Here is a 27,252-nt window from a genome sequence, read left to right on the forward strand (position 1 = left end):
GGGTAGACCAGTGGCCTTTGAAAGGTGAGCGGCTAGAAGGGGCTCATGAATTAGTGCAAGAGCAATTGAAATTAGGTCATATTGTCCCTTCCACAAGCTCTTGGAATACCCCTATATTTGTTATTCCTAAAAAGTCTGGTAAATGGAGATTGTTGCAAGACCTCAGAGTTATTAATGCAGTGATGGGACCTATGGGGTCTCTACAACCAGGAACATCAAATCCAACTATGATTCCAGATAATTGGGATTTGAGGGTTATTGATTTGAAAGATTGCTTTTTTACTATTCATTTACATCCTGATGATTGTGTTCAGTTTGCCTTTTCGGTCTTGTAATTAATAATGATCAACCTCTGCAGCGGTTTCATTGGGTAGTTCTACCGCAAGGGATGAAAAACAGCCCAACCATATGTCAAGTGGTGGTCAGTGAAGCCTTGTCGAATATTCGCAGACTGTATAATAACATTGTGTTATATCAGTATACGGATGATATTTTATTAGCTGTTGAAACTGAATCACTTCTTTCCCGAGTTTTTGAAGGTGTAGTAACTGAGCTTCAGCAATACAGCCTCCAAATTGCGACAGAAAAGGTGCAATCACTTCCTCCATGGAAATAGCTTGGTTGGAAACTTCTTGATTCATCTGTATATCCACAGTCGGTCCGACTTGCTACCACAGTGAGTACTTTGAAAGATTTACAAAAGCTGTTGGGAACAATTAACTGGCTTCGACCTCTGTTAGGTATAACAACACAGAAACTGTCACCTCTGTTTTCTTTACTGAGAGGGAATCCTGAGCTAACTTCTCCTAGACAATTGACAGAAGGTGCTCAGTCAGCACTTAAAACAGTTAATTCCACATTTTCTCAGCGAATTTCCCTCCAGTTGTCAGTTCCATTGTCATTTATCATTCTTTTCAACTGTATGTTCTTCTAGGCCAATGGGACAAAAAAGCGCAGAAGGAAGAAGATGCTTTGCACATTTTAGAATGGCTGTATCTACCACATTCTTTTGCCAAGATGTTAACCACTGCCCAAGAGGCGATTGCCAGTCTTGTTTCACAAGGTCGTTTGAAATGTCAACTAATAACAGGACGAGATCCTGTCTTTATCCATTTACCATTAACAAAAGAAGATTTTCATGCTGTGTTGTGTAACAGTTTAACTTTTCAGGCTGCCTTGGTGTCGTGGTTCAGCCTCAGCTGGCAACTGAACACCATGCAGCCGCTCGCTCACTCCCCCCGCCCCCGTGGGATGGGGAAGAGAATTGGACGAGTAAAAGAACTTGTGGGTTGAGATAAACACAGTTTAATGATTACAATAAAATGATAATGATAAATGATTATGATAATAATGACAATAATGTTAATATAATAAAATGGAAAAGGAAGGGAAAGGGAAAAAAGGGAAAAAATCCCACAGAAACACGAACGATACAACCACTCACCACCTGCCGACCGATGCTGCCCGTCCCCGAGCCATGATTGCTTCCTCCCTCCCCTGGCCAGCTCCTCCCAGGTAGCATACTGGGCATGACGTTACATGATATGGAATATCCCTTTGGTCAGTTTGAATCCGCTCTCTTAGCTGTGCCCCCTCCCCTCCCAGCTTCTTGTGCACCCAGCAGAGCATGGGAAGCTAGACATGTCCTTGACTAGTACAAGCGCTACCCAGCAACAGCCCAAAACATCTGTGTGTTATCTCAACATTTTTTTTTCCATGCTAAGTTCACAGCACAGCACTATACCAGCTAGAGTGAAGAAAATTAACTCTATCCCAGCTAAAACCATGACACTTGGCTGATTATACTAATGCTGTTTTGCATTCTCTGCCACGTCATCATTTATTAGGTTCTTTACACTGCTTACCTCTCCAACCACAATCTTTGTTGAGTTCTGTTCCTTTGCAAAATGCACGTACTGTATTTATTGATGGTTCTGGTAAAACAGGTAAAGTTGCAGTTGTTTGGCGACAAACAGACTGTGAAGAATGGGCCTCAGATGTTTTGCATCTATCTGGGTCTACACAAATTGTGGAATTAGCTGCAGCAGTTCGTGCTTTTGAATTCTTTTCCAGGGAACCTCTTAATATAGTTGCAGATTCTGCATACGTCACGGGTATTATTCAGCATTTAGAATCTGCTTTTATACGGGAGGTGGACAACAAACAGTTATTTGATTTATTGTTAAAACTGGCACAGATTTAAAAAATGAGACAATATTTCTATTTTGTCATCCATATTCGATCTCACGCTAACCTACCAGGACCTCTTGCTGAAGGTAATGCAATAGCAGATCGATTTACAATGGCTCCAGTTTCTCCTCGGCATTTTGAGCAAGCCAAATGGGCTCATGAATTTTTTCATCAAAATGCATACTCCTTACGGAAACATTTTTCTCTAACAGCTGAACAAGCTCAGGACATAATTCGGGCATGCCTGGATTGTCAGCGGCTTTCTCCATTACCTGTTTTGCCTGGAACTAATCCTAGAGGTTTAAATGCAAATGACTTGTGGCAATCAGATGTCACACACATTTCTTCCTTTGCATGACTTAAGTATGTCCACATTTCTATCAATACCTTCTCTGGGTTTTTAATAGCCACTGTTCATTCCGGGGAATGGGCCCAGGATGTTGTGAAACAGTTTTTGCAATGTTTTGCAACCATGGGGGTTCCCAGAAGATAAAGACAGACAATGGATCAGCTTATGTTTCTCACCGTTTTCTCTTATTTTTGCAGGATTGGGGAATTGAACATATTACTGGAATCCCACATTCTCCAGCTGGTCAGGCGATTATAGAATGCGCCCACCATTCTTTGAAATCTCTTATTGATAAATGAAAAGGGGGAATCCTGTAGGAACAACACTGCAGGAAATATTGGACAAAGCTACTTATGTTTCAAATTTTCTTAATCTGTCTGGGTCTAAACAATATAGTTCCATGGTAGGTAGACATTTTAGAGCTGGAGAATCCTCTACTGTGAAGCCCCAGGTGTTTTATAAGAATTTGGAATCTGGTCAATGGGCAGGACCAGTTCCTCTGCTTACCTGGGGATGGGGATATGCTTGTGTTTCTCTTCCTTCAGGTCCTTATTGGATCCCTGCAAGAAATGTAAAGCCAGCCCAAGTGAAAACGCATGCTGAAGATGAACAGGATTTGTGTATCTTTTCGTAATGTACAAAATAAGTCTTATCTTGTTCCTCTTCAGCGGCGTTCGGAATTATGGTTACCCGTGGATTTAACAAGATCATGGGAAGGTGAAGGTGGTTTGGCTCGATTTTCTAGAATTTTAGAGCAAGAAGTAAGTGAGACAAAAAGAACTAGACAGTTTTTAGGATGGTTGTTATTTGCAATAATTTCTGCAGTTATTATTATAGCCTCAGCTGCTACAGCAGTGGCCTCACAGAGTCTGTTAAAACTGCATACATAGTTGGAGGAGCCTTGACAAATGTGACTAAAGAATTTCAAATACAAGAAGAAATTGATGAAGAGGTGTTATCTCGATTGCAGGCCTTAGAAGCCACAGTGGTGTGGCTGGGAGATCGTCAGGAGGCACTCAAAACCCAAGTGAACCTGCAATGTGATTGGGAACATAAACATAGAGCTTTATGTGTCACACCTCTCCAGTGGAATAGTACTCAGCATAGCTGGGATTTTGTGCAACAACATTTACAGGGGGTGTTTGACTTATCTCTTCAGCATAACATTCAATCTCTGCATGATCAATTAAAGGACCAAATTAAGAAATTGCAAGATCTAACAAGTAAAAGTGTGTGCCTCAAACATTAAGGGATGATTTGTCATGGCTAAATCAAAAAACATGGTTTAGTGGATTAAATCTTCGAATGTGGGTATTTATTGGTATAGGTGCTGTGTTCTTTTTCTTGTTATTAGTATTTTTACAGATTCTATGCTCAGCTATCCAACAAGTGCAAAAGGTAGAAGCCCGCATTACGGCCACACTGATAATCAACAGATTGGTCATAAACAAAAAAGGGGGAGACGTGGAGAGCAACATCTTGTTTAATAAAAACGGCATGAGACATATGCAGATTCGGCCTGTTTGCTGAAGCGACCAAGGACGATGGATCAAAGAAAGGGCACGTACAAATCAAGCTCTGCATGTTCCAGCGGTTTGCAAACAACAGGTGGCTGGCTAAATTCTGGAGATAAGGAGCTGAGAAAAAAGAGTCAAGTGCCTGCCAGAAGGAAGAGAAAATATAAGCATTGAGTTATACTAGGAACATGAATCGGGTGGTGACTGGGGAGTAAAGTGGTCTCCCCTTTACACAAATGCTATATATAGTTAAAGAATTTTATAATAAAGTGATTCTGTGCCTACGCCCTACAAAGTCAGTGTCCATCATACACCATACACGCTCCCCTCTACACACCATGCAACTGATGCTACGTGGAGTAAATGGGTTGCACTCATCACCCAGTGGCCTTGAGTAGGAAACCCCAGTCGCCCAGGAATCTTGGAAGTGATCATGGACTGGCCAGAAGGCAAAGACTTTGGAATATCACCAGAGGAGGAGGTGACACGTGCTGAAGAAGCCCCACTGTGTAACACACTGCCAGAAAAGGAGAAGCAATATGCCCTGTTCACTGATGGGTCCTGCCGCCTTGTGGGAAAGCACCGGAGATGGAAGGCTGCTGTATGGAGTCCTACACGACAAGTAGCAGAAACTGCTGAAGGAGAAGGTGAATCGAGCCAGTTTGCAGAAGTAAAGGCCATCCAGCTGGCCTTAGACATTGCTGAATGGGAAAGGTGGCCAGTGCTCTATCTCTATACTGACTCATAGATGGTAACAAATGCCCTGTGGGGGTGGTTACAGCAATGGAAGCAGAGCAACTGGCAGCACAGAGGCAAACCCATCTGGGCTGCCACACTCTGGCAAGATATTGCTGCCTGAGCAGAGAACCTGGTTTTAAAGTACATCATGTGGATGCTCACGTCCCCAAGAGTCAGGCCACTGAAGAACATCGGAACAACCAGCAGGTAGATCAGGCTGCCAAGATTCAAGTGGCTCAGATGATATATCTATACTGGTGACATAAGGGTGAAGTATTTCTAGCTCGGTGGGCCCATGACACCTCAGGCCATCAAGGGAGAGATGCAACATACAGGTGGGCTCGTGATCGAGGGGTGGACTTGACCATGGACGCTATCACACAGGTTGTCCACGCATGTGAAACATGCACTGCAATCAAGCAAGTGAAGCGGGTAAAGCCTCTGTGCTATGGGGGATGATGGCTGAAAGATAAATATGGGGAGGCCTGGCAAATTGACTATATCACACTCCCACAAACCCGCCAAGGCAAGCGCCATGTGCTTTCAATGGTAGAAGCAACCACCAGCTGGCTAGAAACATATCCTGTGCCCCATGCCACTGCCTGGAACACTATCCTGGGTCCTGAAAACCAAGTCCTGTGGCGACATGGCACCCCAGAGAGAATTGAGTCAGACAACGGGACTCATTTCCGAAACAACCTCATAGACACCTGGGCCAAAGAGCACGGCATTGAGTGGGGTGTATCACATCCCATATCATGCACCAGCCTCTGGGAAAATCGAAAGATACAATGGACTGTTAAAGATGACACTGAGAACAACGGGTGGTGGAATATTTAAACACTGGTATGCACATTTAGCAAAAGCCACGTGGTTAGTCAACACGAGGGGATCTGCCAAGCGAGCTGGCCCTGCCCAATCAGAGCCCTTATGTACTGGGGAAGGGGATAAAGTCCCTGTAGTACATGTAAAAAAATATGCTGGCCAAAACAGTCTGGGTTCTTCCTGCCTCAGGCAAAGGCAAACCCATTCGTGGGATTGCTTTTGCTCGAGGACCTGGGTGCACATGGTGGGTGATGCGGGAGGATGGAGAAATCTGATGTGTGCCTCAAGGGGATTTGATTTTGGGTGAGAACAGCCAATGAACTGAATGGTATGCTGTTGATTGCTATGTAATGTTGTATGTCATCACTACTGTGGTTGCTATATGCCATATCAATGGTATCATGGTGGCAATCTCCCAAATTATTAAGAAAATTAACTTTCATTGAACCAAGGAAAGTGCAGTGGTGATAGAACAAGGACTAACAGTGCAGTGGTGATGGAATGAAGACTGACTTCAGCAAGCAATAATCCAACACCACACATACCACCTCTCCACCCCTGAAAGACTTGTTGTTGTGGTTTAGCTGGCAGCTCAGCCCCACACAGTCGCTTGCTCACTCCCACCGGTAGATGGGGGAGAGAATCAGAAGGGTAACGCTCGTGGGTTGGGATAAGAACAGTTTAATAATTACAATTAAATCCTAAACAAAAATGCAATGGAAAGGAGAACAACAAAAGGTGTGAAACTTGGGGGGGAAGGGAGGGGGAAGGGAAATGAACCGCCGAAACAAACAGCATGCAACCCAGCCGCTCACTGCCCACCAACCCAACGCCACACCACCCCTGAGCCACAAACTGCCCCCCCCTAATATATTGGTCATGGTGTCACATGGTATGGAATGAACATGCCATTGGCCAGTCGGGGTCAGCCGCCCCCACCATGGCCCTGCCCCTCCCAGCCCCCTGCCATGAGGCAGAGTTTGGGAAGCTGGAAAGGTAGCCGACCCCCCACGGTGAGGAGAATTAACCCCTTCACAGCCAAAACCAGCACACTCGTACAATAGAGGGAACCCCAAGTCATGGACTAAATGAACTCAATAGACATTTCATGGACATTTTACAGGGGTGGTCCATAGAGTAGGGAAATGATAAATGACATCTGTATATCGTTTTAAAGGATGAGAAGGCGGGTAGGGGTTACTGAAATTGTATTGGATAGTATGGGACCTGAGCATGTTGGAAATGGTATGGAATAAGGGGTGGATACTGTCATGGTTTTAGCTGGGATAGAGTTAATTCTCTTCCCTGTAGCTGGGCTAGTGCTGTGCTTTAGACTTAGTATGAAAACAATGTTGATAACATACCAATGTTTTCCTTGTTGCTAGGTAGTGCTTGTACTAGTCAAGGACTTTTCTAGCTTCCCATGCTCTGCTGGGTGCACAAGAAGCCGGGAGGGGAGGGGGCACAGCTAAGAGAGCAGATTCAAACTGACCAAAGGGATATTCCATATCATGGAACGTCATGCCCAGTATGTTAACTGGGAAGAGGTGGCTGGGGGAGGGAGGCAGCCATCGCTGCTCGGGGACCAGCAGCATCAGTCAGCAGGTGGTGAGCAGTTGTATCGTTTGTGGTGTTTTTTTGTTTTTTCCTTTTTCCCCTTTTCCCCTTTTCCTTTTTATTATCATTATTGTCATTACTATAATAATAATTATTATTATAATTATTATTTTATTTTAATTATTAAACTGTTCTTATCTCAACCCAAAACTTTTTTTTGCTTTTGCTCTTCCAATTCCCTCCCCCATCCGACAGGGGTGGGGGGAGTGAGCGAGCGGCTGCATGGTGTTTAGTTGCCGACTGGGGCTGAACCACGACAACTACCAATAAATATATCTTAACTACCCAAGGACGTTCAAGATACAAAAAGGTTGTTGTAACGAAGGTGGATATGTCATAGAAGAAGGTAGCAAAGATGCCATTCTGTATTTCCTCAATATAAAATCTCTCAGAGGAGGAGGTATAATTGCTAATTGCCTCAGTGAGGTGGTATCCAAAGTACAGTAATGGTTCCTACACAGTACAAAACCCAAATACCAGATAAAGCTGAAGACCACTGTTTGAATAACAACTCTCTTAGGCAAAACATCAGTAATCACTGCAGAGCACAGCAGACTACACTAACCAACACCAATCTTTAACACGAACTGCAAAAACGAGAGCATGGTGCTGTGACCAGTAGCTGCTGTTATCTCAAACCATTCAAGCCCCACATTGGGCACCAAGAGAGAGTGTTGCAGTTTAGCCACAGCCAGCAACTCAGCCTCACACAGCCACACGCTCACTCCCCCACCGGCAGGGTGGGAGAGAGAATTAGAAGGGTAAAAGTGAGAAAGCTCATGGGTTAAGATAAGAACAGTTTAATAATTAAAATAAAATAATAATAATAACAAGAACAATAATAATATAATTAAAAGGAAAATAACGAGAGAGAGGTGAAACCCAGGGAAGGGGGAATGAACAACCAAAACAACACATGATGCAGCTGCTCACTACTCACCCGACCCGACCCCACCAGTCCCTGAGCCACAACTGCTCCCACACTGTGCACCAGCTCCCCCAGTTAATATACTGGTCACGACATCATATGGTATAGAATATCCCAATGGCCAGTTTGGGTCAGCTGTCTTGGCTGTGGCCCCTCCCCTCCCAGCTTTTGTGCACCTGGCAGAGCATGGGAAGCTGGAAAGGTCCCTAACTACTATAGGTGCTACTTAGCAACACTTAGCTTCTACTTAACAACTAAAACATCAATGTGCCATCAGCACTACAGCAGCTACAGTGAAGAAAATTAACTCTATCCCACCCAAAACCAGCACAGTTAAAGACTACACTGAGAGCAATGGGTGGTGGGACATTTAAACACTGGGATACACATTTAGCAAAAGCCACGTGGTTAGTCAACACGAGGGGATCTGCCAATCGAGCTGGCCCTGCCCAATCAGAACCCTTACGTACTGTGGAAGGGGATAAAGTCCCTGTAGTGCACGTAAAAAATATGTTGGGGAAAACAGTCTGGGTTATTCCTGTCTCAGGCAAAGTAATTTGTGGGATTGCTTTTGCTCAAGGACCTGGGTGTACTTGGTGGGTGATGTGGGAGGATGGAGAAGTCCAGTGTGCCTCAAGAGGATTTGATTTTGGGTGAAAACAGCCAATGAACTGAATGGTATTATGTTAATTGCTATATAATGATGTATGTCATCACTACTATAGTTGCTATATGTCATATCAATGGTATTACTGTAAGAATCCTCCAGATTAATGAAGAATGAACCTTGATTAAACCAAGCGAAGTGCAGCGGTGATGGAACCAGAACTGGCTTCATCATGCAAAAATCCAACACCACACACCATCTCTCCTGCCCTGAAAGACTGTTATGATAGATAGAGCCCAAAGACATGGACTAAATGAATTCCATGGACATTTCAGAGGGATGGTCCATAGACTAAGAGAATGATATCTCTTTATATACATATATATACACACACACACACACACACACATATATATATCTCACAAGACTGGGAAACTGGTTGTCATTAACTGGAATGTACCAGAAAGGGTAGGACCTGGGCATGACATCAATGGCATAGAATAAGAGATGGATACTGTCCTGGGTTTGGCTGGGACAGAGATTGTTTTCTCTAGTAGCTAGTGTAGTGCTGTGTTTTGGATTTAGTATGAGAATAATGTTGATAACACACTGGTGTTTTAGTTGTTGCTAAATACTGCTTACACTAGTCAAGGGCTTTTCAGCTTCTCATGCTGTGCCAGGTACACAAGAGGTTGGGAGGGGGCACGGCCAAGACAGCTGATCCAAACTGGCCAAATGGATATTCCATATCATATGATGTCATACTCAGTATATAAATTGCAGGGAGTTGGCAGGGGCAGGGTGTTGGGAGGGGGGCAGCAATTGCAGCTCAGGGATTGGCAGGACATCGGTCGACAGGTGGTGAGCAGTTGCATCACTTGTTTTTGTCCTGGGTTTCACTTCTCTCCCTCTCATTGTTTTCCTTTTCATTACAATATTATAATTATTATTATACTATTTTATTTTAATTATTAAACTGTTCTAATCTCAACCCACGAGTTTTCTTAGTTTTGCCCTTCCAATTCTCTCCCCATCCCACTAGGGTGTGGGGAGTGAGCAAGCAGCTGTGTGGTGCTCAGTCACTGGCTAGGGTTAAACCACGACATTGGTACATCCTTCTATATTGTCAGAATAGGCTATCCCTTCCAGACTAGCTCTTGCAGCTGGTTGTTGCAAGGTGAGGAGCCAGACACACCACTATACAATAACTCCTTGAGTAACATAAAATTTCTCCCTATGCTTAAAGCATAAGGTGGCCTGAGCAGATCTGGATTTGCAGATCCAACTTAAAATACCAGAAAACCCAGAGACAGAGATGATGCAGGTTGATTACTCTGCAAAGCTGAACTGTCAGATCATATTAAGAAATTTTTCCAAGGGCTGAAATTCTATTACATATTAATGAAATACTCAAAGGACAATAACATACCCAGACTATATTTTTTAAGATCTTTAAAGAGCCTTTCTGCTCCCCATGGCTAGCTGTCACCATAAAACAATCAGACTACAAGGCTGAGCAATTACAGAATGCTCCTGCTAAGTTTACTTTATCTTCCTGAGCAGAGACATTATCATTCCCACTTCCTCTGGAGCACAGCACAGAAGTTAACACGTAATCTGAAAACAAAGCTGCTTGTAGGATTCTAAGGGGAAGAGGGAGAGTCATTATAAGAGTTAGGCTTGACATTTCTCTAAAACTATTTAATTTCCTGCTAACTTTTTATTCTTGTTTTGAATATTCACAATCTCCATAGTAAACCGCTATTCAGCAGAACAAGCAGAGAAGCACAGCATGGAAACAAAGCCAAAGGAAGCAAAGTGACTTCTAGCCTGCCCTGCAGCAGACATCCATTTACACACACTAGGGAGGCTAATTTAAGAGCTATTTGCCAACACATTTTATAACCTGTTTTCTGAGAGGCACTAAACTGTTTATTTTATATTCCATGGATGGTTTAATGCATGTTTAAGAGCCAACAAGTATCTTAAAAGCCTTTGCTGGCAAAAAAGTAAAATGTGGTTGATTATAGACTGCATTTGGGGAGGGGGCCTGTTTCTCTTTGACAACTTGCTGAACAGCAAAGAAGCTACTTACATGTCAGTGGGTGCATGTCAAGTGTCACGAGAAATGCCTTGCTGTCCAAATTCAGATGCTTTCTTAAAACTGCATAAGTTAGCAGTTGCTGACAGTGGAGTTGACCCTAAGTGATAAGTCCAGCCAGTCTGGTTTTACGCACTGCAAATGCAAAGAAGTTTGCAATGTCAGTTAAGAAACCATAGCCAAATCTTGCTTCTCTTTGGTGTGGGTTCAGCCACAGAGGTACAGAGCAGCACAGGGTGCTCTCCACTGCTCAGAAGAGGCTTTTCCTTGAGACACAAAGTGAAGACATGGAAGTCTGGAACCAACACCTCCAACAGCATACCTGATAACCATGTTTAAATTAACTGCTTTTATAAATCTCAAAATTGTTGGCCACTTCCTCTCACCACCCAGGACCACGCATAGGATTGACACAGGGCTAATGGGGTGCTGTTCCCTGCCCTATCAAAAACTTCCTACCTGTTCTCATACATGCCACACAGGTCAGTATTTTTAAAGAATATTGTACTTCTGGGTGTCCTGCTTGTCATACTCAAGACCTCATTTTCAGGAGTGCTGAGAATCTAATTCTTCCGTTCTCTTCAGTCTGATTTAGGGATGTTGGCTTATGCCTTTAGATAATTCTGCATCTTCCCAAAATGCTGAGGGGCTCAACTGTGCATAACACATTTCTGACCTGAAACTGTAAGAGAACAACTCCCCCTTGGAAAGAAGAGGTATTGTCTATGTTTAACTAGCATGAATCTAGACTCCTTTTTTCTTTCTTGATCAAGCATTCTTTGATGTTTTAACATTGAAACTAAGCTTAAGGATGGGATATCGTGGCCATCAGCATTATCCATTTAATCAAGGACAAACGATCCTTTTGGAAGAAAATAAAGGAGAGTTGGCAAGAGCCTTGAATTGTCCTTAGGTGACACACAATCATATATAGATAAAAAGGGTTAGGGTACTTCATCTGTAAAGAGCACCAAGGACCCCTGAAGAGAGGAAGACATGCGCAGAAGGATCTGAAGTGGAGCCAAGAGGAGTGACTTAATGCCATTACGCAAACTATATAGATTAAAATGAATACATATTAGATAGGCAAAATATGTATGAATTTATTGTATAAATATAACAAAGGAGCTGGCTTTGGTGTGCTTGATTTGTGGAAAACCACTGAGCACCCAGGCCTGCGAAACCCTGAAATAAATTAGCAATGTCTCTCCTGAGTGTGTGATTATTGACTCATTGCTCACTGGGCGACTATTGTGGTTCAGCCCCAGTCAGCAACTAAATACCATGCAGCTTCTCGCTCATTCTCCCCACCCCTGTCAGATAGGGGAGAGAATCAGAAGAGCAAAAGCAAAAGAAAAAAACCTTATGGGTTGAGATAAGAACAGTTTAATAATTAAACTAAGATAATAATAATTATTATTATAATGCTAACAATAATGATAATATAATAAAAAGGAAAAGGGAAAAAGGAAAAAAAACAAACCCACAAACAATACAACCACTCACCACCCAATGACTGATGCTGCTGGTCCCCGAGCAGCGATTGCTGCCTGCCTCCCCCAGCCAGCTCCTCCCAGTTAACATACTGGGCATGATGTTACATGATATGGAATATCCCTTTGGCCAGTTTGAATCTGTTCTCTTAGCTGTGCCCCATCCCCTCCCAGCTTCTTGTGCACCTGGCAGAGCATGGGGAAGCTAGAAATGTCCTTGACTAGTATAAGCACTACCTAGCAACAACTAAAACATCGGTGTGTCAGACATTATTTTCATACTAAGTCCAAAGCACAGCACTATGCCAGCTACAGTGAAGAAAATTAACTCTATCCCAGCTAAAAGCACGGCAGTAGTTTTTGGCATATTGTTCCATTTTTCACTAAGGTTAGTAAGCAAGTTAAGAATATCATCCAGAGATCTGCCCCAAGGCTCGATAGTTATGTGTGGCAGGGTACATGGGATAGCATGGGCAAATACCTAGGGCAGTGGGCACCTCCAGCGTTTTGGAATGTCACCCCTGAACAAGTGCAGAATCCTGAAAAACTAGTAGAATATTTGGAGGAAGTATGCTGTCACCCAGGCAATTCTAGAGATACAAATCACTGCAATGTGCTGGGGCCTGGCCCATGCCTACCGAGCTCTGTTCAACACTATTCAGTACCCCCAAGGGGAAGAGAAGGCCTCTGGATCAAAAGACAAAATGACAGGCACTGCAGCCACTCAAACCCCCATGACAGGCACTGCAGCTGAACGAGAGACTCAACCCATGTCAGTATCAGTCACCCCTATACACAAGAAGAAATCTTGGAAGCGAAAGTCATCTTGTTTAGAAGGAAACGATGAAACAGGGCAGTTCCCTGTTCCAAAGTCTGACAATCCTTTTGGTGAAGAAATTTTTCCTAATAGCCAATCTAAAACTCCCCTGGTGCAATTTGAGGCCATTTCCTCTCGTCCTATCACTTGCTACTTGGGAAATGGGACCAACACACACCTCCTTTCAGGTAGTTGTAGAGAGTGATAAGATCTCCCCTCAGCTTCCTCTTCTCCAGGCTAAATAACCCCAGTTCCCTCAGCTGTTCCTCATAGGACTTGCTCTATAGGCCTTTCACCAACTTTGTTGCACTTCTCTGGACACGCTCCAGCAACTCAGTGTCCTTCTTGTACTGAGGGGCCCAAAACTCAACAAAGTATTCGATGTGCAGCCTCACCAGTGCCAAGTACAAAGGGACAATCACTTCCCTAGTCCTCCTGGCCACACTATTCCTGATACAAGCCAGGATGCTATTGGCCTTCTTGGCCACCTGGGCACACTGCTGGCTCATGTTCAGCTGGCTTTTGACCAACACCCCCAGGTCCTTTTCTGCCAGGCAGCTTTCTAGCCACTCCCAAACCTATAGTGTGACATAGGGTTGTTATGACCCAAGTGCAGGACCCAGCACTTACCCTTGTTAGACCTCATACAATTGACCTCGACCCATTGATCCAGCCTGTCCAGGTCCCTCTGCAGAGCCTTCCTACCCTTGAGCAGATCAACACTCCCACCCAACTTGTTGTCTGCAAACTTACTCTGGATGGACTCGATCCCCTCATCCAGATCACTGATAAATATATTAAACAGAAATGGCCCTCATAAGAGGTATGAAAAAGGGGATGAACAACAGATAACATGATAAAGCTGGGCTTTTGAGTAGCAGAACTAGGAAAATCACATGAAAACATCAAGTGGCAGATTTAAGGCTTGTGGACTTGGCCATTTTAGGTTTACAGTTGGACTCGATGATCTTAAAGGTCTTTTCCAACCTAAATGACTCTATGAAAAAGCAAGCAGCAGTTCTTTGCATTAGCATGTAGTTGTCCCATGGGAGTCCTTGCTAAAGAAGTTGTGCATGCTAAAAATGCGCATGGATTACAAAATGACTGAATAAATTTGTGGAGAAAAAGGCCCACTGATTTGAAATAAAAAGGATAGCATTTTTCATTCAGGTCCCTGCTGGAGGCTGAAAGGGCATCCTGGAGAAAGCTCTGTGGATATCTGCTTCTGAATACTGTTGAAGAGAGATACTTGACTAGGCATACCTTTGATCTGAAAGGCACAGTCTAGCATGGAGCTTGCCCCCTCCCCCCCCCCTTCTTTTCCTTCCCTCTTCTCCTCTAGTTGTGGAATAAGTGAATGTGGCCTCCCATGACAGCACTGGGACCGATAAACAACCCACAAAAACAAGGAACAGAAGGTCAGGGGCACAGCTGGAGCACCGAAGCAGGAGAGCGCGCTGATCTATGTTTATACCATATACGGAGCTAGTGTGATAGAACACATTCAGAGGCAGAGAGAAGGGAAAAATACTAGCTCAGGAAGCAGACTATATTAAGGCTGATCTCTTGCTAATAAACGGCTTCGGCTTAGCTTGTGCATGAATACGGAGTCCATGTCATGAATCGCCACATCTAGTATCTCCTTCTTTCATGTCACAAAGTCAAACTCTTTTTTCCATGTAACTCCTCTGCTTTTCCCATCCGTCCCATCTGATGTTATCTGGGATCTGTCCTGAAACTGTTCTTGCCAAGGTCTCTAATGGCATCTCCTTTGATTTATCAGCTTTCCTCTCAAAATATGGTACCTTCCTTCTTTGCTTTCTGGGTTCTTTGTCCTATCTGTCCCTCAGTGTCTTCTCAAAAGTATCCTCTTCATTTCCTCTCCCACTTTCTGTAAAGTTTTCATAAAGCTTTGTCATCGGTGTCCTGCTGTTATTTCTTAACCTCCCCTAGAAATACTCTATAAGGCTCCCTGTAAACAACCATTTAATTGTTTTCCTTAGAGCCTACCTTAAAATTTTTCTTCGCTGTGATGTGCTTGTGGAGTTAGCAGTGGTTATCTTTGCAGCTGCTCATCAGTGTTTTCCATGGTTTTTCAGCACTCATAGCTTTGTAGGTGTGGATCTGCTGTCTGTAGGCTCACTGTGACATGCAAGCATTTGGGGCTTCACTAGGGAAAACAGCACTGAACTAACCGGCATTGAATTGCGTATGATAAATGTCTTACAAGCAGGTGTTCATGTAGGGAGCATTAAAACACAAACAAATGTTCTGCCATCATAGTTTCTTGTGTATCAGAGTGCCTGACCTTTCTTACAGTTTGTCTCATTTCAGCTCCCTTGGGGAAAAAAAAAGCTGCAGCCTGTGATTTTCCCTGGGTGTCTGGCATATGCAGAATTCTCTGTTACTTTCAGCCCTGCACATTTTTACACAGCATTATGCTTTTTACCTTTGTGTCTCTCTGCAGATAGCAAAGCTTTGCTGAGTCCAGTCTCTGTACCTGCAAACAGCCTGCACTTATACCCTGGACTCAGCAACAGCTATAAAGTTTAACAGACCTGAGAGAACTGTATTTAAAAGAATGACTGATATATTTTAAATAAACTCATTATACATTTCAAACTGAGGGAGAATTTTTTCCCGGAGCAGTTAAACACTTTAATCAGCAACTTCACGTTCTGGCAGTTTATCTGTAATGGCAATTAATTGAAATTCATCCTTGCAGTGATCCCTTTCCAGTTAATGATATCATATCATGACATCAACCCAAGTCCAGACCAAGGAGAACAGCCCTCTGTGTTGGGAGAATGCAGACCCACTAGCCTTTGCAAGAAAATGGTTAATATTCCTCCAGGAGCCACATTCCTGCAGCCTTGTATCTTGATCTAATTTCTATGTGTAGCTTATAGAATAGCACTTCAGAAGTAATTGAAGGTCCTTGACTTGTGCCCTTGAGTAGTCCTAAAGTATGCCTCATTTGGGTATTATATGGTCAAAAGAAACAGAATTGCCAACTTTTAAACTGAAATTGAAGTGGAGTTACTTGAGTTTTGTTATTGGAGGTACTCCAGTTTTGTTACAGGCCAGGAGTTATCTTCAGACAGCAACTCTTCCAACCCACTGAACTCTTGCTGGCAAGTGTAGCCATTCAACAGCCTTCAGATTCGTGCCTTCCATTTGGGGTTATCTGCTCCGCTCAAAGCACAGATGGGTGGGGAAATGCTGTTTGTCCTCCTTGATCCATGCCTGGAGAAATGCTGCTTTGAGAGGGAGCAAAACAATCACAGTCTTGGTGCACTAATGGGCTTGTTGTTTCTGTGCTACGATGAAGATGTCTCCACTGAAGCGGGAGAGGGGGTAGATGAATGGGCAGCAATAAAGACAAGCAGCAAACTCCCAGATCAACTGGAGTTGGCTGAAGCTGTGAGTAAAACAGTGCCTGTAGTTGTCATGATATGTGTACAAAACTTTATAAGCCAAAGCCTACCTCTTACATGTTTGTTTTAGAGGAAATTCTGTGAGAGTAAAACTCCAGTACTTGCTAATGTACAGCATCTGCAGCATAAACTAAACTGGCTGTCAGCAGGAAAACAAGGAGAGTGTGCTTTGAAGCACAGCTCTGGGCTTAAGGCAATGTAACTGTAAGGAGTTGATCCAAGAGGGGAATGGAGCTGGGGCTTCCCTCAGATAAGGAGGGCCCCAGGGCCAACCCTGAGCTTTTCAGGGGCCATCAGGAGTCTGATACACAGGACAGGGAGGTGTCCTATGGTTTTATGGACATTTCTTCTCAGATTGGTTCAGTGGGATTTTAGTCAGTCACCCCCTTCCAACTGCAGTTGTCTCTCTCTTCTCACTGCCATGTAAAACTCAAGCATTGCTCCCTGTCCTCCAAGTAGCTCTCAAAGGTAAGCTATACATACTTCCCCCTCTCAGGCAGTGAAAACAGTTAACACTAGAACTGTTTATTTGTTTGCAGTGGTCAATCCTGCAAGCACTGCTACAGAGCTTAGTGTTTACTCTATTTTTGGACAATGTACACTTCAAGACACAGGTTATCTTTCTTGCCCTACAGAATGCAGCTAGTATTTTTCAAGTGCTACCACAGCTTAGATAAGAATTAACATGACAGCTAAAGAATTCAAGAAAGCCCATTGAAATACTATGGTAGGAAGCAGGATGACTGTGTTCTGGATTCCATGCTGAGCTAGCTTGGCTCCAAGCATTGTTCTTGTGGAGGCATCAGCTGCATGTGATGTATCTGCAGCAAACTGAACATCACAGAACTGAGCGTAAAGAACCTGGCAATTCTTGTATGCTGCACGTTGTGGAGTTTTGTTTACTATACTATTTTGTTTCCATTCCAAAGGAATTAAAAGAGGAATTTACACACATGTTGACAGCTAATAATCCCCATGCTCCCCAGAATTATGGAGTAAGTGAACGTGGCCTCCCGTGACAGCACTAGAGATCTCATCGCCCTTGTTGGATGAAAGCCGTGGGATAGATAAACAACCCACAAAAACACAGAACTGAGGCCTTGATATGTGGGACAGAAGGTCAGGGGCACAGCTGGAGCACCGAAGCAGGAGAGTGCGCCGATCTATGTTTATACCATATACGGAGCTAGTGTGATAGAACACATTCAGAGGCGGAGAGAAGGGAAAAATACTAGCTCAGGAAGCAGACTATATTAAGGCCGATCTCTTGCTAATAAACAGCTTCAGCTTAGCTTGTGCATGAATACAGAGTCCGTGTCGTGAATCGCCACAAATGGTGCCCTGTGTGAGGAGCGACGAATCGACCTAAGGTGAACCGGTGGCGAGCACCACAGGACCACAGGACTGAAGTGCTGCTGAAAGGAAGCAGGAGCTGGCTGCAATCCCTCATCGACCGAGGTGAGCTGTGGGGAACTATGGGGAGTAATATATCGTCCGAGGATAAGTCAGTACTGAGCCTAATGAAAGGACTCCTTCGAAAACACAAGGCTGATATCGACCCACAGTCATTAAAGAGAAATTTGAAGTAGGTATCGTCAAAATGTGAGGGGGTCAATGCAGTTAATATATTTAACTCTGAAACTTGGGACGAAGCAGGAGTTGAGTTGTGGGATAGAACGACAAGGTTGGGTAGAACTACGGCAGAGCTCTTAACTCCCTGGAGACAAATATTAGAGCTTATGCGCAAGCAGGAAGCTGGTTACCGAGATGCCAGAGAGTGAGTCTGCCGCTCCCCGTGACACTGCCCTACCCACTGCCCCCCCAATGCCAGCTAAATCTGAGGTCCCAGGAAAAAGGAAAGGCACCCGATGTAAGACTCAAATTTACCTAGGGTTCTCAAACAGCGATGATGACCCTGATGACCCATTTGATCCTGGACCCATTGACCCAGAGAAAGAACCTGATTTGTACTCCCCCGACCCACATGATCAATGGCAAGCGATCCGTAGAGAGGCGTTAGCCGCTGGGGATCATGAGCTGGCCGTGAAGATCGTAGCCCCTGTCATCTATGATCCCAATCAACAACCGAGATGGGAAGGACTTAACTTTTCCATTATTAAGGAAATGCGATGAGGAGCGATAGAATATGGCCTGGGATCCCCATATTCAAGGAACATGTTGGGGTCAATCATGAAATCTTTTACCCTGGTGCCCCATGATTGTCTACAACCCTGCAAGGGCTATTTGTTTTACCTGGCGTTATTGATTCAGATTACTCTGGTGAAATAAAAATTGTGGCCTGGACTCCCACCCCACCTTGAACTATTGTGCAAGGCTCACGAATAGCCCAGTTAGTCTACTTTAATGCCCATCCCCAACAAACCACTAACACAGTATGAAAGTGTCAAGGCTTTGGATCAACAGGAACCCCGCATATTTTGTGGGCCCAAACAGTGAGTGCCACGCACCCCATGCTGCACTGTACCCTGATGACGAAAGACAAGAAATCTATCCAGTTAGCTGGTATTATCGACACTGGTGCTGATGTCACCGTCATCTCTAAAGAACTGTGGCCCAAAGACTGGCCTCTGGTGCAACCTGGGGAAGCTTTAACTGGAATCGGCAGGAATGCTTTACCTTTGCAGAGTAAAAACATGATATTAATCGAAGGGCCCGACAAACATGTAGCGTCGGTGCACCCGTTTGTATTAGCAACACCAATTACATTATGGGGAAGGGACTGTATGAGTCAGTGGGGGGTGCAAATTGGGTCAAATTTATCCTGAGGGCCACTGCGGCACAAGCCACCTTAGAATTGACATGGACACCACAAACTCTGGTATGGGTGGAACAGTGACCCCTGCCTGTTGTCAAATTGTGCCATTTACACGAATTAGTTGACGAACAATTGCGTGCAGGACACATAGTACCTATCACTAGTCCATGGAATTCACCTGTGTTTGTCATTCAGAAGAAAAGTGGTAAAAGGCATCTCTTACATGACCTAAGGGAAATTAATGCTGTAATGGAGGCTATGGGTGCACTACAACCAGGCATGCCGTCACCTGCCATGATCTCCCGCAATTGGCATCTTACTATTATTGATTTAAAAGACTGTTTCTTTACAATTCCTTTGCATCCTAACGATGCCCCTAAATTTGCATTTTCAGTTCTTTCCGTTAATATTAGTGAGCCCCACAAACGCTATCATTGGGTAGTGTTGCCACAAGGCATGAAAAATAGCCCTACGATATGTCAGTGTTTTGTAGCGAAAGCCCTATCCCCAGTACGTGAACAATTTGCTGAAGCACTTATCTATCACTATATGGATGATATCCTTATAGCCGCAGAAGCTGATGAATATATGCAAATGACCTTAGTGTTTGCATCCCACCAAATAAAGCAGGCCGGTCTGGAAATTGCACCAGAGAAGATTCAACAGGCGAGCCCATGGCAGTATTTAGGGTAGAGAATAACAGAACGAAAAATCAGGCCACAACATGTAAAAATCCAAATTAATGTCAAGACGCTTCATGATTTATAAAAACCTCTTAGGTACTATTAATTGGGTTCGACCTCTGTTAGGTATTACGAATCATGGATTAAGCCCTTTATTTTCTCTATTGAAAGGCAACCCTGAGCTTTTATCACCTCGCGTTTTAACCCCTGAAGCGACGGTAGCACTTACAAAGGTTTCTGACGCTATCCCTTCGCGTCAAGCAGATCGTGTCTGTCCTGAACTACCCTTTCAACTAGTCATCTTGAATCCATCTACCCAGCCATATGCACTGCTTTATCAGTGGGATGTAACACGCAATGACCCCTTAGTGATAATCGCATAGATATTTCTTGCTAATCAGTTACATAAGACTGTCGTGACGCATCCTGAAAGCTTTGCCCTGCTAATTATGAAAGGATGGCAACGACTCAGAGTATTACCAGGACAAGATACTGCCAGAATTATTGCACCAGTGTCGTCACATATGTTACAGTATTTGGTGCAAACTTCTCTAGACTTTCAAACAGCTTTAGTAGACTTTCCTGGTCAGCTAGATAATCATAACCTGAGTCACAAGTTGATCCAACGCAACTTTATATTATATGAAATCCCAAACAGAAGCCATATACCTCTATCAGCCCTCACCGTATTTACTGATGGATCAGGTTGAACTGGCTGGGCAGTTATTGTGTAGAAAGATCCATGTACTCAAACTTGTTTGTCAGATATCAGCCATGCTGATGGTTCTCCACAAATTGTGGAACTCGCTGCAGTAGTCCGAGCTTTTCAACTTTGGCAAGAACCCCTCAATATTGTAACAGACTCAGCTTATGTAGCCGGGCTAGTATCTCGTTTAGAAAATGCATGTTTGCGGGACGTTTCTCATCCGCTATTATTCCACTATCTATTCCAGCTGTCCCATCTTTTGAATGACAGAAAAGAACCTTATTTTATTATGCATATTAGAGCGCATATGACTCTCCCCGGCCCTTTGGTTGAAGGCAACCAGCGAGCAGATACTCTGACCATGCCTGTTCAAGTACTTCCCAATATGATGGAACAAGCCCGGATCTCCCACGCGTTTTTTTCACCAAAATGCGAAAGTGTTACAAAAGATGTTTTCTTTGACGTCTGTACAAGCCCGTGACATTATTAGTGCTTGTCCAGACTGCCAACGCTTCTTTAGCACAACATCATGCGCAGACGTTAATCCTAGGGGATTGACTGCCTTAGAATTATGGCAAACAGATGTTACCCATTTTCCAACATTTGGTCGCTTGAAATATATTCATGTTTCCATTGATACCTTCTCGGGAGCAATTTTTGCTTCTTGTCATGCCGGAGAAAGAGCCCGAGACGTAATCAAACACTTCACCTGTGCCTTTGCATGCTTAGGTATCCCACATATAATTAAGACCGATAATGGCCCAGCCTATCTCTCACATCGTCTACTAACCTTTTTTCAAGATTGGAGGGTGAAACACATCACAGGTATTCCTCACTCCCCCACAGGGCAAGCCATCGTTGAACAAGCACATAACACCTTAAAATGCATGTTGTTACAACAAAGCGGGGGAGCTGGAACCTTAACTCCACAAGAGCGTTTAGCAAAAGCACTGTATGTCCTTAACTTTTTGAATTTTTCCAATACAAGTCCCCCCATTAGCCGACACTATCTCTCTCTGCAAACAGACCGGCAGAGCATTGAAGGAAAGGTGCAGGTCCTCATACAAAATTTAGAATCCAGGATAATGGAGGGTCCCTCCCCCCTAATAACATGGGGAAGAGGTTATGCTTGTGTCTCCACAGGGTCAGGACCTCACTAGATCCCAGCCCGTTGTGTTCGGCCGTATCGGTATCAACCCTCAACAGAAAATTCCGTATCGGAAGAACCAAACCCTACTGAAGGAAAATGAAGACGCTCTGTTTGTTGATTGTATGTATAATCTGTTCATGTAACTGGTTATGTTCTTGGCCAGGGTTACCCAAGGTGCCATCGTCTAACAATGTTTGGGTAACACTGGCGAAAGCCATAAACCAAGACTCTCTCATTCTGAATCTATTCACAAAAGTATTCAGCAGCTAGAGAGAAAATAACCTGCAAAAACTGCAAATGGACAGTGACTGGAGTTGGTTTGATGAGCTCTTTAGTGGGCTAGGTCTGGGTGGATGAGTAAAAATCCTTGTGAAGTATGTAATCTTTTGCATTGGAATGTTTTTGTGTATTGTTATCTGTATCCCATGCTTATTAAAACGCTTACAACGTTTAATAGATAAATCTCTGAAAACCCTATTGATAGTTGAAAAAGAAGGGGGAATTGTGGAATAAGTGAACGTGGCCTCCCGTGACAGCACCAGAGATCTCATCGCCCTTGTTGGATGAAAGCCGTGGGATAGATAAACAACCCACAAAAACACAGAACTGAGGCCTTGATATGTGGGACAGAAGGTCAGGGGCACAGCTGGAGCACCAAAGCAGGAGAGCGTGCAGATCTATGTTTATACCATATACGGAGCTAGTGTGATAGAACACATTCAGAGGCGGAGAGAAGGGAAAAATACTAGCTCAGGAGACAGACTATATTAAGGCTGATCTCTTGTTAATAAACGGCTTCGGCTTAGCTTGTGCATGAATACGGAGTCCGTGTCATGAATCGCCACACCTGATGTACAGTAACAGCTTCAATATAATCTTCAAATACCAAATAAAACTCAAGGCCAATGTTTTTAAAACAACTCTCCCAGGCAAGACATCACTAGTCACTGCAGAGGACAGCAGACCACAAAAACCAACACCTATCTTTAACAGACACAGCAAAAACAAGAGCATGGTGCAGATTGGATAAACTAATAGTGAGAACAGAGTCTATGCTGTGAGTAGCAACTAACTGTTATTATCTCAACCCTTCGTGCCCTACGTTGGGTGCCAGAAAGCACTGTTGTGGTTCAGCCCCAGTCAGCAACTAAACACCACGCAACCGCTCCCTCACTCCCCCCACCTCTGTGGGATGGGAGAGAGAATCGGAAGAGCAAAAGCAAAAAAACTTGTGGGTTGAAATAAAATAGTTTAATAATTGAAATAAAATAGTGATCATAATAATGATTATGATAATAATATAATAAAATAATAAAGGAAAAAGGGAAAAAACCAGAAACACACAAATGATATAACCATTCACCACCTGCCAACTGATGCTGCCAGTCCCCGAGCCGTAATTGCTGCCTCCCGCCCCCGGCCAGCTCCTCCCAGTTAACATACTGGGCATGGCGTTGCATGATATGGAATATCCCTTTGGCCAGTTTGAATCCGCTCTCTTAGCTGTGCCCCCTCCTCCTGGCTTGTTGTGCACACAGCAGATCATGAGGCTCTGGAAAAGTCCTTGACTAGTATAAGCACTACCTAGCAACAACTAAAACATCGGTATGTTATCAACATTATTTTCATACTAAGTCTATTCTTAGTATGTACTAAGTATGTACTGGCACAGTACTATGCCAGCTACAGTGAAGAAAATTAACTCTATCCCAGCTAAAACCATGACAGACAAATCTGCTTTTCAGACAACAAAAGGAAGTATGTTACTCAAATACAGAGCATACAGAAGTAATCTTATTTTCAAGGCTGCACTGTGAACATAAAGATCCAGGCACATACAATTACTTTAACAGACTGAACACTGAAACACATTTCTTATTAATGTACATAAACGTACAAGAGCCTAAAGATGCTTCTAATTAATGATTCATCCAAAAGGCCACTACCTTTATCTCTGATGGCCAACCAGCTTATGACATATTTTCACCCAGGAATATGAAAGATTCCATTTGAATAAAAAGAAGAAGACATCAGGTGGCTGGGGATTGGACTGGAGGCTGAAGTCTCCCAGATGAAGAAATAAAGAGTTTAATAAAGCAAGAGATCAATGTCAGAGGAGAAAGCAGATATAAGACAGGCACAGGAGAATGGCAGGCAAACACCACCTGTAAGGGAAAAGAAAAAAAAGAATTGATCACAAAGCACTTGAACACACAGCCATGAAAGTGAAGGAAGGGCTGGAAGTGACACACGGTAAAAGGCAAGGACCTGATAGTGTTCACATAACTATCTTGGCTTTGAGAACAATCTCGGGAGTAAAATTTTCAAAGGGAAAGCAGTCAGCAACAAAAAAACAAGGAGGCAGAGCAGAACAAATCAATACATAGGAAATAGAGGAACGAAAAGCTCAGGGACAGGTGAAAAGAGGATAGTGCTAGAGGAGAATTTGCAGTGAAAGGGACAAGGACGGAAAGCCTATGGAAATTATGCTCAGCAGTAAAAACAGCCTTGTTGGCAAGTAGCAGGCTTGTTTCCTGTCTCACTATGAACACTGGCAGAGAAGAGGAACATATGTGACAGAAGTGCAAGAGCTTACTCATTTATTTTCAAAGGAGATTTTCTTGTCAAGAACTGTGACCTAGACCTTGACTCACCAATTTTACAGTGGTCATAAGGGCTCAGTAAATACTAATTATCACACCCTGATCGGGCGGTGATCGGGATGGCACAGCTATCCACTCCCTGGACTCTCAAAGCCATTGAGATAGGGGATATATTTTGAGTCAGGAAAAATGAGGGGAAAGCCTCTGGACTCCAGAGCCAGCTAGTCATCCACACAATTCCTCCACTGCAAGAATATTCTAGTAGATAAAAGGACATGAAACAGCAATCACATTTAACAAGCTCAAGGCAAATATAGGAAAGGCAATACAGGACAAGTTAAAATAACTTTCATTACAATAACTTAAAAGTAATATGAAAAGCCAAAAATCCAAATAGTTAAAACATTTATGATGTTTCAAGAGCTTTAAAATAATATTAATGCCTTTATAGCACATTAATTAAGTTTTTCAAATAACATGAATCAAAGCCTCTCCATTTCAGAATATTTGAGATAATGGCTACTGAAAATTATTAAAAACACTTATGTAGAAATTCTAAAAATAAAAGAAACTGAAATTCAGTGCAAACATTTCATCCCAGGTTTAGTTTACATCATTATTATTATTAAAGGGTTTTACAATTTTAGCATAATCATCTTCATTACATAGGAGCAGATGTGGTCTTTGGTTCTGAATTTGTGCCCTTTGCAAATTTTATAAAGCCTTTTGCAACTTGATAATTACTAGTACTTAGTAGAAGCATTAGGAACGTCTCGGTGATCCTCTCTCTTATTCTTGCCTACTCTAAAGTCCACAAGCCCTTCTATCACATGTACAGAGATACCCAGATGGCTCCCAGAGACATCAGGCCAACACAGAACAATTTCAGTACTTCTGGTTTTCAGGCTCTAACCCTTGGTTGCAGGAGCAGGGAGATCTAATCTGACTCTGCAGAGTCAGCTCACGCTTAGCAGGGTTTATTAGCTCAAGCTTCAAAAGTCACATAGGTCTGTACAGAGTCTATAAAGCCCTAGTGTGGATAAACCAGAGTTCAGGTGAATCACCCTTCGGTAACTAGATGGGAATCAGATGATCACTCATTGTTGAAAAAGCTCCTGCTGCCTGGACCCCCTCACAGACCACTTGGAGTGTCCAGGGATCTCAGATATCACCTCACAACTCTGAGCCATCAGTCGGTCCCTCTTTTTTTCATTCCACTTTCCTTGGTCAGTTATGGCTTTCTGGCATGTGTTCTGGACTCAAGAAGCAGGCTTCTTGTTCTTGGTCACTTCTGGGCCACCTATGCTAACCCTCTTTCCCCCACCCCAAAGATCAAATATGTTGGGATTGACCTAAACCTGTTATGAAAAAGGTTTTATCTGCCAGGTCAGCTTCTGCTTTTAAATCAAACACTTTGATACTCCAGTAGTAGATGAGATCCAGGAATGAATCTGACTGAGCCCTTCATCCTGTGAGAGGATGCATACAGACATGCCCATGCAGAGCCCAAAGACAGACAGTGAGGTCTCACAGACACAATCCACCCACACTGCTACTCCCAGAGCAGTGTTAGGGCCATGAAGGTTAGCAGGTGACCTCACTTCATTGTCTGAGCTGAGAGAAGACCCAATAGTAAAACAAAAGGAAAGTGATAAAAGTTACAGCTAGAGTATAACTTCAAGCATTTTTAAAAACCTTTTTAAAAACAGGGATTTCAGCCTGCCAGTTCAGCATTCCTTAAAGATTCTCTGACAGACTGGGGACATCTCAAGTGCATTAAAACCTGCCCTGGAAGGGAAGTGTCACACGCTGAAACAGTGATGAAATGGTGTGACATAATGGTGTCCAAAGATCTTTGTAGTCTCACAGGTATGCAACAGTACGGTGACATAGCACGGGGTGCTGTGGCTTTGGGACATGCTGATTTGCCTGAGTAGGGTAGCAATGCATAGAAGTGCCACAGAACATGCAGGGTGTCACTAGCAGGGTGATGACATACCTCAGTGCAGGGACAAAGCAATACAACACGATGTAACCACACAGCAATCAGAGCCCCTGTGTCCCACCCAGCCCTGTGGGGTTACAGCTCTGCAAGGCACCCTGAAGGTAAATGAGCTGGGCTACACATGGTGATGTAACACGTGGTGACACTGGGAATGGTGATACCCTGTGGTACCCACTCAGAGTAGGAGCTGAGGGTGGCAAAGCCAGAGCAAGGCTGCAGAGCAACTCTCCCTCGTGTGAGCCGCTATCCCCCCACAGCACGAGGCACTACAGTGACGCCATTTGGGGGGTGACATCACGGCACCAGTGGTGGCGTCACCGCAGCGCTACCACACGGGAGCGCGACGCCACCCTGCTACAATACCTGCTTAGAACAAACCCTTACCTGCCAGTGCCTGTCTCCCACCTTGGTTGACACAGCAGCTGCCACAGCGGCTCCTCGCCACCGGCCGCTCCTTACGACAGCCCCGTGCCCGCTCAACCAACCACCGGCCGGAAATTGATAGCGGCAACCATGGCAACACGCCGAAAGCGGCACGCGGCTAATCCAGCTGCAGAATGCTGTCAGTGCTGGCTATTCGTTTCGTTCCCTCCCCTTCCCCAAAGTGTCCCCGCTTTACCTGAGAGAGGAAATAGTACATCCCGGCAGTAGTGAGGCGGAAACCACAGAGAACCAAACATCCGGGCCCCGGAATTATTGTCAGAGGCCCC

The 27,252-nt window shown here is 43.9% G+C and overlaps 1 long non-coding RNA gene across 2 annotated transcripts; it reads right to left on the reverse strand.

Moving 5' to 3' along the window:
- Window positions 1-1,288: 1,288 nt before the first annotated feature.
- On the reverse strand, window positions 1,289-27,227 carry LOC135316369 (uncharacterized). Of its 2 annotated transcripts, XR_010375732.1 has the most exons (4): window positions 27,162-27,227; window positions 10,867-11,007; window positions 3,047-3,099; window positions 1,289-1,934 (listed from the first exon to the last, which is right to left on the reverse strand). It is a non-coding gene; the product is annotated as an uncharacterized LOC135316369 (long non-coding RNA). The 2 variants fall into 2 exon arrangements; XR_010375731.1 differs by having other exon boundaries at window positions 1,289-3,099; window positions 27,162-27,226.
- Window positions 27,228-27,252: the final 25 nt, after the last annotated feature.

Source organism: Phalacrocorax carbo, chromosome 19 (genome assembly GCF_963921805.1).
Source record: "Phalacrocorax carbo chromosome 19, bPhaCar2.1, whole genome shotgun sequence".
Classification (NCBI taxonomy): Eukaryota; Metazoa; Chordata; class Aves; order Suliformes; family Phalacrocoracidae; genus Phalacrocorax; species Phalacrocorax carbo.